This window comes from Rattus norvegicus, chromosome 18, assembly GCF_021556685.1.
Source record: "Rattus norvegicus strain SHRSP/BbbUtx chromosome 18, alternate assembly SHRSP_T2T, whole genome shotgun sequence".
In the NCBI taxonomy this organism is placed as follows: Eukaryota; Metazoa; Chordata; class Mammalia; order Rodentia; family Muridae; genus Rattus; species Rattus norvegicus.
Genome location: NC_141551.1, coordinates 55853998 through 55866830, shown reverse-complemented (window position 1 = coordinate 55866830; position 12833 = coordinate 55853998).

The following is a 12833-nucleotide window of genomic DNA, read 5'->3' as shown; positions in this document are numbered from 1 at the left end:
TTTATTGGGGAGTTGAGGCCACTGATATTGAGAGATATTAAGGAATAGTGATTATTGCTTCCCGTTATATTCATATTTCGATGTGAGGTTATGTTTGTGTGCTTTCATTCTCTTTGTTTTGTTGCCAAGACGATTAGTTTCTTGCTTCTTCTAGGGTATAGCTTGCCTCCTTATGTTGGGTTTTACCATTTATTATCCTTTGTAGTGCTGGATTTGTAGAAAGATATTGTGTAAATTTGGTTTTGTCATGGAATATCTTGGTTTCTCCATCAATGTTAATTGAGAGTTTTGCTGGATACAGTAACCTGGGCTGGCATTTGTGTTCTCTTAGGGTCTGTATGACATCTGTCCAGGATCTTCTGGCCTTCATAGTTTCTGGCGAGAAGTCTGGTGTGATTCTGATAGGTCTCCCTTTATATGTTACTTGACCTTTTTCCCTTACTGCTTTTAATATTCTTTCTTTATTTTGTGCGTTTGGTGTTTTGACTATTATGTGACGGGAGGTGTTTCTTTTCTGGCCCAATCTATTTGGAGTTCTGTAGGCTTCTTGTATGCCTATGGGTATCTCTTTTTTTAGGTTAGGGAAGTTTTCTTCTATGATTTTGTTGAAGATATTTACTGGTCCTTTGAGCTGGGAGTCTTCACTCTCTTCTATACCTATTATCCTTAGGTTTGATCTTCTCATTGAGTCCCGGATTTCCTGTATGTTTTGGACCAGTAGCTTTTTCTGCTTTACATTATCTTTGACAGTTGAGTCAATGATTTCTATGGAATCTTCTGCTCCCGAGATTCTCTCTTCCATCTCTTGTATTCTGTTGATGAAGCTTGTATCTACAGCTCCTTGTCTTTTCTTTTGATTTTCTATGTCCAGGGTTGTTTCCATGTGTTCTTTCTTGATTGCTTCTATTTCCATTTTTAATTCCTTCAACTGTTTGATTGTGTTTTCCTGGAATTCTTTCAGGGATTTTTGCAATTCCTCTCTGTAGGCTTCTACTTGTTCTCTAAGGGAGTTCTTTATGTCTTTCTTGAAGTCCTCCAGCATCATGATCAAATATGATTTTGAAACTAGATCTTGCTTTTCTGGTGTGTTTGGATATTCCGTGTTTGCTTTGGTGGGAGAATTGGGCTCCGATGATGCCATGTAGTCTTGGTTTCTGTTGCTTGGGTTCCTGCGCTTGCCTCTCGCCATCAGATCATCTCTAGTGTTACTTTGTTCTGCTATTTCTGACCGTGGCTAGACTGTCCTATAAGCCTGTGTGTCAGGAGTGCTGTAGACCTGTTTTCCTGTTTTCTTTCAGCCAGTTATGGGGACAGAGTGTTCTGCTTTCGGGCGTGTAGTTTTTCCTCTCTACAGGTCTTCAGCTGTTCCTGTGGGCCTGTGTCTTGAGTTCACCAGGCAGGTTTCTTGCAGGGGAAAAGTTGGTCCTACCTGAGGTTCCAAGGCTCAAGTTTGCTCGTGGGGTACTGCCCAAGTCCTCTCCGCGGCGGCAGCAACCGGGAAGATCTGCGCCGCTCCTTCCGGGAGCCTCCGTGCACCAGGGTTCCAGATGGCGTTTGGTGTTTTCCTCTGGCGTCTGGATGTGCACAGAGTGCAGTCTCTTCTGGTTTCCCAGGCGTGTCTGCCTCTCAGAAGGTTTAGCTCTCCCTCCCACGGGATTTGGGTGCAGAGAACTGTTTATCCGGTCTGTTTCCTTCAGGTTCCGGCGGTGTCTCCCAGTATTTCTTTATGTCTTTACAAACTTTTGCTACTGTCCCCTTCTTTTCTGTCCTCCCCTACTTTAGGATATGCTATGATAGACAAGCATAGTGAGTCCTATCAATCAATGGTGTCTGGGTTTCTAAAGTTGAAAGAATTGTGTTATATCCCTACCTACATCACTTGCCCTTTTGAAGGCATTCCTCAAACATGGATGTATATATGGGGTTATTAGAATGGTGTATAGACTGTAGTCCAGCTAGTCCAACAATGGCTGTCTTCCAGTAGAAGGGTCAAGAATCCAGCTGGATGTCCAATCTTGTGTTCAGTATACACTGGAATCCTGAAAAAGTAGGCTCTAATTGGCAATGATGAAATGGTCTAGCCAGAGGGAGTGAGAGCAAGAAGGGAAAATCCAGAAACTTCCTTCTTCCATGTGCTTTATATAGGCTATCAGCAGGTGTGGCCCAAATTAAGCATATATCTTCCCACTTTATACAATTCAGATTAAACGTTGTCTTTCATGCTTCAAACGATTTATTTAATTAAAAAAATCCCTTACCAGTGTATCTAGACACTTAGGTTTCAGTTAGATGTAGTCAAGTTGACAACCAAAAATAGCCACCACAGATGCCCAACCTCCTACATATAATCATTTTAAGAAAGGGAAACAACATCAGCACAATCTCAGGCTAGAACATCCTATATCTCTAAGATGGTAAGACAATGAAGACTCCTGAACATTCCTCATGATACTTTTGAGGACACCTCCCACGTACCCCACAGTCCAGATCAGATGGAACCTGCCTCAGAAGCCAGAGAGCAAGTGTCTGGCAAATTCAACCATCTTTTGGGGAAAAATTGTATTGCTCACATTTCAGGGTCTGAACAGGAGGAGAACCTCCAGCAGCATTCCCCACCTGCTTCCAACTGGGCAAGCCATGTGTTGAAAGCACAATCACCCAGAATATCAGAGAAACGTGGTGTGAATATTGTTCCCCAGAGAAGAGACAAGGAAAGAAAATGGAGCTGAATGAGGAATGCCGAATGGCTGAGAAACACCTAAAGAAATGTTCAACATCTTTAGTCATAAGGGAAATGCAAATCAAAACAACCCTGAGATTTCACCTCACACCAGTGAGAATGGCTAAGATCAAAAACCCAGGTGACAGCAAATGCTGGCGAGGATGCAGAGAAAGAGGAACACTCCTCCATTGTTGGTGAGATTGCAGACTGGTACAACCATTCTGGAAATCAGTCTGGAGGTTCCTCAGAAATTGGACATTGAACTGCCTGAGGACCCAGCTATACCTCTCTTGGGCATATACCCAAAGGATGCCCCAACATATAAAAAAAGACACATGCTCCACTATGTTCATAGCAGCCTTATTTATAATAGCCAGAAGCTGGAAAGAACCCAGATGCCCTTCAACAGAGGAATGGATACAGAAAATGTGGTACATCTACACAATGGAATATTACTCAGCTATGAAAAACAATGCCTTTATGAAATTCATAGGCAAATGGTTGGAACTGGAAAATATCATCCTGAGTGAGGTAACCCAATCACAGAAAAACACACATGGTATGCACTCATTGATAAGTGGCTATTAGCCCAAATGCTTGAATTACCCTAGATGCCTAGAACAAATGAAACTCAAGACGGATGATCAAAATGTGAATGCTTCACTCCTTCTTTAAAAGGGGAACAAGAATACCCTTGGCAGGGAATAGAGAGGCAAAGATTAAAACAGAGACAGAAGGAACACCCATTCAGAGCCTGCCCCACATGTGGCCCATGCATATACAGCCATCCAATTAGACAAGATGGATGAAGCAAAGAAGTGCAGGCCGACAGGAGCCGGATGTAGATTGCTCCTGAGAGACACAGCCAGAATACAGCAAATACAGAGGCGAATGCCAGCAGCAAACTACTGAACTGAGAACGGGACCCCCGTTGAAGGAATCAGAGAAAGAACTGGAAGAGCTTGAAGGAGCTCGAGACCCCTTATGAACAACAATGCGAAGCAACCAGAGCTTCCAGGGACTAAGCCACTACCTAAAGACTATACATGGACTGACCCTGGACTCTGACCTCATAGGTAGCAATGAATATCCTAGTAAGAGCACCAGTGGAAGGGGAAGCCCTGGGTCCTGCTAAGACTGAACCCCCAGTGAACTAGATTGTTGGGGGGAGGGCGGAGAGGGGGGGAGGATGGGGAGGGGAACACCCATAAAGAAGGGGAGGGGGAGGGATTAGGGGGATGTTTGCTCGGAAACTGGGAAAGGGAATAACACTCGAAATGTAAATTAGAAATACTCAAGTTAATAAAAAAAAAATGGAGCTGAAAACCCCATTTGTAGCCTCATGCCTCACCCAGGCCTCATTGGCTCTGAAGTTAGATAGAGGTCTACCAAAAGGCTCACTATCTGCAAAAGTAGAAGACTTGGGAGTAGAAGTAGAACAACAGAAGGCAAAAAACAGGGGATTTTCCTAGCATTATGGATTTTGGTCAATTAGGCCTTTGTTTTCATGTATGTAGCGTAGTCCATGTGTGGACTTTTATGGGCTGAATGGTACCTCCGTCATATGACATCATCTGTGCTAAGGTCTGGGGGCCTGTTACAGTCTTACAATACATATGAAGAGAGGGGTGTTTAAAGACTTGGATAAACAAATATAAATTCTAGAAAAGTAAGCAGCAAATGTTAAAATGCACAGTGGAAATCTATCTGTGAGGTATGTGCTCTAGTGAGAAATGCATTCTCCCAACTTAGTTGAAAAGGAGAAATGAATCTATGAAGCAGTAGTTTTAAGGAACTGATTTTCAGCCAAAATCTACAAGTACATTTGAGATAGTCCCTGTTCTGTGTGGCATGTGTGCCTGAGTGCTTATATACCTGTGTATATGTTGTATGTATGTATGTGGTATATATGTGTGTGCGTGTAACTATGGGTACACAGAAGTCAAAAGAAGATGCTAGATGTCCCTTTAGTTCATGCTCCACCTTATTCATTTGAGAGCGGGTCTCTCACTGAGTCTAAGGCTATGCTGGTGGCAGGCCAGAAAGCCTTGGCATGGCCCCTGTGAAAACCTTCTCTGCAGTGTGGCATGCCAGTATTTTACCTCATTGCCTATTCTCTTTGCACTCAGATCCTTATTATTTTGTGTCAAGCTCTCTAAGCCATTTCTCCAGCTCAGCCTCTGAGATATCTGAGGGATCTAACAACAACAATAAAATGTTATTATTACATCAACCATGTGAGTTATTGAGAGAAAAATTACAACAGTAACAAAAGTGGTGAGAGGAAGGAAATGGGAAGGAGGCCAAGAAGGCCCAGTAGAAAAAAACCCTTGCCTCTCTGCCTGAAGTCCTGAGCCTTGTCCCAGAAACCATATGGTGAGAGGAAGAACCAACTTGCTATGCATTCTTTTATTTGCAGACTATGGTAAACAATGAGTGTGCATTGTAAACCTGAGGACTCTTATGTAAACACATAGTGAAGAAATAATAAGCCAGAAATCAAAAGTAGTGTATCCCTGTTTAATTGAAATTATACAAGGAAAAATGAAAATGAAGAGGCAAGAAAATAAAAACCAGCAAATTGACAGACTTAAGTATGACCATATCAACACGCATATAAAATAAAAATGATTTGAGGCCTAATAAAACGTCAATTTTATCGAAACATAGTAAAGAAAAAAATTAGTGTTGAATGACTCTGAGATTCTACCTTACACCTATCAGAATGGCTAATAAGTCAAGGGATAGCACATGCTGGGAAGCATGTGGAATAATGTGAACACTCCTTTATTTCTGGTGGGAGTGTAAATTTGCACAACCACTTTGGAAATCATTTTGTTGGTTTTTCAGAGAACTGGGGATAGTTTTACCTCAAGATCTAGCTGTACCACTCCTGGGCATATACCTGAAAGATGCTTCACAATCCCACAAAGACACTTGCTCAATTATGTTCATAGCAGTTTTATTTGCAATAGCCAGAAACTGGAAACAGCCCAGATGCTCCTCAACTGAAGAATGGACAAAGAAAATATGGTTCTTCACACAATGGAATACTATTCAGTTATTAAAAACAAGGACATCATGAATTTTACAGTCAAAAGAATGAAACTTGAGACTATCATCCTGAGTGAAGTGAACCAATCCCCAAAGGATATGCATGGTATATATTCCCTTATAAGTGGATATTAGCCATAAAGTACAGGATAACCATGCTACAATCCACAGACATATAGAAGTGAAATAACAAGGAGGGCCCAAGAGAGGATGGGTCAATCTTTCTCAGAAGGGGAAATAAAGAAGATATTGGAGGTTGATGGAAGGAGGGAATTGGGTGGGAGAGGGGAGAAGGAGGGGTGTTGGGTGGATATATCAGGTGTATGGAGAGCATAGGAGAAAGAAAGCAAATTGGCAGTGGGAAGGGAAGGATATCTAGGATGTGCCAGAGACCTGGGATGTGGTGGGGACAGGGGAGGCCCCAGGGAGTCTATAGGGGCAGATCTAGCTGGGACTCCTAGCAGTGGGGGATATGACCCCTGAAATGGTCACCACCACCCAAAATGTGTCTTGTTTACAAGATGTGCAGGGACAAAAGATGCGCAGAGACAGAGAGAATGGCTCACCAATGACACCCAAATTCAGGCCTATCCCATGGGCAAGAGACCATCCCTGACACTATTAATAATACTCTGTTATGCTTGCAGATGGGGGCCAGCATAATTGTACTCTGAAAGTCTCTGTTGGGAGTTATGACCTTAAAACCCTCCATTATTGACGTTAATATTATAGTTAGAGTTAAGTATGACTGGGTTCATTAAGAGGTCAGGAAAATGGAAAATCCCCAGCCAGCTGTAGAAGGCAAATAGAAATCTGGTGGTCAGGATGCCTAATGATATGACAAACTTGTGACCTTTCAGAGAAATACATCTGGTGGTCGGGTTGCCTAATGATATGCCACCAATCTTGTGACCTTTCTGAGAAACCAACATCCTACTGACAACAGCTGACCAGAAGAGCACTGTGTCCTTGGCTTGCATAGATGTTTTCTGCTTTCCCCCTCCCTCTGTTACCCTTGCTATTGTATAAATTCAGTATTGGGGAAAAATACAATTTGTCATCTTGATCAGACTCTTGTCTTGGTGTCCTTCTTCACGTCTCTTGTCCCCCATTATCTCCTAGGTGGTCCCCAACCTCCACTAACTGCCCTGCAGGCCAAGGCAAACTGTTGCAGAGACATGAGGCTTTTGGGTTTGCAGAGGAGAGAACACTGCTCACCTGGGAAGGATAGGCCTATCTGTTCATTACAGAAGCCAGAGAGTGACTTTTGGTGATATGATGCCATGGTACCTACTGTGAGACAGTCCAGGAGATTATAGAACAGGCACATATCTTAAGGTAAGTCTAAGTGATGGGACAAGCATTTTAACAGTTACCTTTTGTGACAGGACTCAAGGAGTCACTGAAGACGTGAGGAATAGGCCAAAAATAAATTTCACATTAACCAAAGGCTTCAAGGTTACCCTTAAAATTCTGAAACTTCCATGGGACTATATTGGGAGTACATTTCAGAATGTTCAGGTTTAGAATGTACTTTCTGAATAGACCTTGTTTCACACAGGAAATGAGCCATCAATAAACAAGTGGACTTATGAAGATAAATTGCTTCAATATTCTGAAACTGGTAATCTATTGCAGACAGCCTTCAGAATAGGAAACAATCTTCACCAGCAGTCAATCAGATAGAGGATTGATATATAGAATATGCAAAGAGTTGAAAAAGTAGTCACTTAGAAAATAAGAAACTCAATAAAAATGAGTTATAGGAGAAACAGAAGTGATAAAAAAAATCAGAAAGAGCATTCAAATTCCTAGCCATCAAGGTACTTTTAATTAAAATTACTTTGAGCTTTCATCCAACCCTACTCAGATGTTTAAGATTAAGAAAACCAACAAGACTCTGCCCGAGGGAGGCTACGTGCAGATCTTTTTCTTTCCCCTATGTCCTCTAAATCCAATAGTCTCATGACCAGCTATGAATCAGACTACCTGATGCAGTATCCTCCTTTACCACATGCCCCCATCTCCAAATGACCACAGAGAATTTCACATCCTTAGTGTCTTCTCTAACCTACTTCCTTATCCAAACTCCCAATGCCAGCAGGAACTCGCCAGGAACACACACACCACTCCTGCCAGGGAAACAGATAGGCAATCTGCAGATTTTCACCTACCTCTGTTCTCCTTTAAATCCAATCCCCAAGTCTCATGCCCAGGTTTGCAGCCCACCAACTTCTGAGGCCTACTATGTACCCCTGCCCTAATCTCCAATGGATCTCATAGATGTTCCTTTTCAAAATTTTCTTCTCCTAATCATTGCTTTATCAAGTCCCAATTCTAGCAAGGAATCCCTGGGAACTCTCAGACACCTCCAGCTAGGGCAGCAGGTAGGTTAACTGTAGATTATTATACCTCCTTTATTTCCCCCAAATCAATCCCTGAATGTTATCCACAGATCTATTGCTGACCACCTGCTTTGGCCTCTCCTCCTCTGTCCCCATTCCTGGATGAGATCCTGGTAGAACACTCTGCTTCCCTGAGTTATTTGGACCCCCTTAGCACCCTCCCAGCACATTCCCATTTCTAAGTGTCAGTACTCAATACCCAGAAACACACTTTGATTGGAACCTTATTGGCCACACCTAGGGACACTAGGAGAATTTCCTACAAGGCAACACACAGCCACCACACTCTCCTGAAAGCTAGAAAGGGCAATAGAAAGCAAAGATCAAAGCACGATCGGTATATCAGCACTCCAGAGCAACAGCCAGTATGAATCAGAAGCAGTGGCATGATCTAGGAGAAACCAAAAGGCCCTGCCAAATTGGGAGGAGTCCGTAGAAATAGCCAGAATCAGCTGGAATACCAGGAGAGGGACTTTGGCATGTTTCTATGAAGACCAGTGAAGACCAATGAAGACCAGCAAAGACCAGAAATGACCAGTGAAGAACAGTGAAGAAGTGAAGCATTACAGTGTAGTGATGCAATGGCATCCTCTCATTCTTTGTGGGATTCCAATAATATTCTGCCCAAACTTCAGATGCTCTTTGAAGTATGTGTGTTCAGCAAAACATCACAGGTCTTCTTACAAGACAGCTTCTAGAAAAAGATCACGTGACACAACAGAGTTTGTAAAGAAGCTAGAAATTTCCACTTCAACAAAACACGTTATGTCTCTGAGCCCAGCAACCCTTCCAGAACAGTTCCTGAGTATTGCAATATAACCTGAACCACAGGAACAAGATTTAAAATAGCCTTTATGAACATGATAGAGGTCCTTAAAGAGGAAATAAATAAATTCCTTAAAAAACTCTATAAAAACATAAAAAAGTAGAAGCAAACGAATAAAACATTCCAGACCTGATAGTAGAAATGAATCAATAAAGAGGAAAGTCTGAAAATGAAAAAAGAAACAAAAACAAAAATAAAAAAACAAACCAAGAACTTGAAGAAGGCATGCTTGAAAAGTCTAATTCCTTGGTGTTCTTCCTCCCTTCTGTCACTTATTCTCTTTTTCCACTCTACATTTTTTTAGAATAAAACATCCTAATGACATTCTTCTGAACACATGGGTCAGTTCCCTGCTCAGGCATAATTAAAGAAGTTTCCTTCTGAAGCAGATAGGAACAGAGACCCACAGAGAGAATTATGCAGAAAGTAAAAAACCTTGGAACATCTGATTTTAAATGGTGTGTCTCCATTAAATGCCTCCCCTCAGGATTCTGGGTATCATTCAGAAGAGTGGAAAAAAAGAGTACAAGAGACAAAAGGAATGGAGAACACCAAGGAACTAGACCCTCTAAATTAACAGGATAGATAACATCATATGAACTCACAGAAGCAGGCAGCATGCATAAGGCATGCACACATCAACACAATGCTCTTTATGTACATCTTATGGCTTCCAGCTTTTATGGGATTCTTGATTATGGGAATGAGTGGAACTCTGTTTTCTGTGCCTTCTCTCTTTTTTCTCCTGTTTTTGTTTGTTTTGTCCAATTTCAATGTATTAGTTTTCATTCTATTACATTATATTTTAATTTTATATTGTATATTATACACATTATGTTATACATTTACATGTTATATGATATATGATGTATGATGAATTATATATTATGTGTTATATTGTTATCTGTTAGTAATCTGTTTTTTAGTGAGTAATAGAAAGGGATTGAATCTTTAGGGGACCTGAAAAGAGAAGGAATTGTGAGGAGTTGAGGGAGGGAATCTGTTACCAGGATATAAAGTGTGAGAAAAAGAAAATCTATTTTCAAAAAAAGGGGAAAAGGAGAAAAAGAAAACAAATATTAATAAGCTCTGGCTAGTATGTAGGATAATAGAAATTCTTATTCATGGTTGGTTTAAGTACAAACTGGTGCAGCCTTTCTGAAAATCAGTGTGGATGTTTCTCAAACAAAAAACGAAACATCAATTATGAATTGATACACTATATACTCAGCTATATCAACCCTTGGCATATACCACAAGGACTCTATATTTTTACCATACGGATACCTGCTCATTCATGTCCATTCCAACTCTACTCCCAATTGCTGAATATGGAAGCAGTCTGAATGCCCATGAACCGAAGAATGTTCAATGAAAACATGACACACACACACACACACACACACACACACACACACACACACACACACACACAGTAGAATTCTATTTATCTGTGAAGAAGAATAAAATCACAAAAATTTCAGGTTAATGGTCAGATCTGGTAAACACAAAGATTGCTGTATCCCAGAGTCAGAAAGACAAACACATGTTCTTTTTCACTGAATGAGATTGAATCTTTAGATTTGTGTCATTCACTTGGAATAAGCAGAGAAACCAGGAAAGTAGAAAGGGGCCACTGTAGAAAGGGAAGAGAGATCTTAAAGGAAGATCTTGTGGTTGATTTTAGTGTCAACTGGCCACAGATTAGAATCACTTGTCGGAAGTCTCACCTGAAGAAGTGTCCTGACTGCCTTGAGCCTGCTGGAAGACCCACCCAGATGCAAAGGGTGAGGCAGGGATGATCTCTTACCTTGTGCTGGCTTGGTCTTCCCTCTTAACTGCAGACCGATTTACCCTGTCACGATTGCTGCCTCCATCACTGACATCAGAACAGGAATTTCTGGAAATCTATCCTGGTCTCTGGATCAGTGACTCTCCAGGAAGCTTCCAGCTTTTTTTGTTCCAGTTTGTGATTTCTTAGGTACCCCCTCTTGTAGGCTAAGCAGCTATGTGGTTGTTGTCTTGCCTAGTTAATCTAAGTACTGAGGCATCTTACCTGACAAATGGAGGAACCAGCAGGTTTTTGGCATCTTAGCCAGGATTCAGTTGTTGATATTACTTCAATGTAAATTGGCTTAATAAATTATTAATTATAAATCATTATTATATTAAATAATATACATGTTCATCACTTTGATTTTTTTTATCCAGAGAATCCTAATACTTCAGGAGTTACTGGAACATGTAGGATGTGAAATAATAGGGAGAGGTGTGTAATGGGTATGAGATTAAGGAGGGAGGAGTGTGGAAGGACAGGGCAGAGGAGGATGGAGTGGAGGAAGGAATCACAAAATGGTGATGTCTGAAAACACTAAACTGAACCTTTCTATTTTATGCATGCATAAGGAGTTTTAACTGGAGTTACTGGATGTAGGAGTGAGGGTGTAATGCTCATTCAAGAAGATATAGCTTATCAAACCCAAACTCAGGGATTTATTGGAATGATCCACAGGTTGCAGTCCAGTTAATCCAACAATGGCTATATTGAATGGAAAGTCCCAGAGTCTAGTAGTAGTTGCTCAGTTTCACAAGGCTGGGTGGGACTTCTATATGTGCTGGTATCCAAAAGAAGTAGGGTCCAATGCCAGTGATGGATAGCACAGTGAGGGAGGGCAAGCAAACAACGAGCAAAAGCCTCCTTCTTCTGTGTCTCTATATAGACTTTCAGCAGAAACTATGGCCCACATTAAAGGTACATCTTCCTGACTCAAGATTTGCATTAAAGGCCGGTGTCCGCAGCAGAATTTTCCCCTAGTTGAGTTACATATTAAACACAACAAGAAGCCTGTAATTGGACAGGGAAAAGGAAGGCTGAACTAAGTGTTTCAGAGACAGGGAGACAAAGGAGAATGAGGAGGATGAGAAAAAATGGATGGAGAAGAGGATGAATCTTATCCACATGACTTTATATAGCCACAATTAGCCATGGTTATCATAGAAAGAATAGACTGACTAGGACAACTTGTGTAATCTTGGTGGGCAGCTCCTATCACTATCAATTGGCTCTGAATTTATTGTGTGGGCATTTTGTGAGCTGAGAATTCATTTATTTTTATTGGATATTTTATGTATTTAAATTTCAAATGTTATGTCCTTTGCCCTCTCTCCTCTCCCCCTCCCATTCCCTTCCCCTCCCACAGCTTCTATGAAGATGGTTCCACCCACTCGCACCTCAACACCCTGGAATTCCCCTACACTGGGGGAACAATGTTTAAAAGTCTCAAGTTCAATGACATTTCTGAACAGTTAAAAGTTTAAAATTTAAAGTCTCGTCTGAGATTTCATGCAATCTCCTAAAGGGTGGATGTAGCACTCTTTTGTTTTTATATCTTCACCAGTTTTCTGTGTTCACAGGTTTCCTTCACTGCCTAAACTTGGCTATCAAAGACAAGCTTTGGCACCACGGGGTCATTTACTACAAAATCAAAATAAAAAGAAACTGATCACACATATTACCATTCTAAAATGGAGGAAAGGCAGGATAGTAAGGAAATATCAGACTAAAGCAAGAGCAAAACCCAGCTGGGCAATCTCTAATTTCTTCTCTTCTGATCTCCAACTTCTTTTAGCTTTGTTGACTGGAACATATTTCTTTCTCTTGGACTGATGCCATTCCCTGTTAACAGTGTCAGGAGCCATACTAGGACTAGCTAATAAGTAGCAGGTGATCTTCCAGAGATGGTCTGCCTCAGATTATAATATAATCTGCAACAGATTCACTCCGTCATGGCAAGGCTGTAAAAGAATTCATTTTAGGAAAGATTCC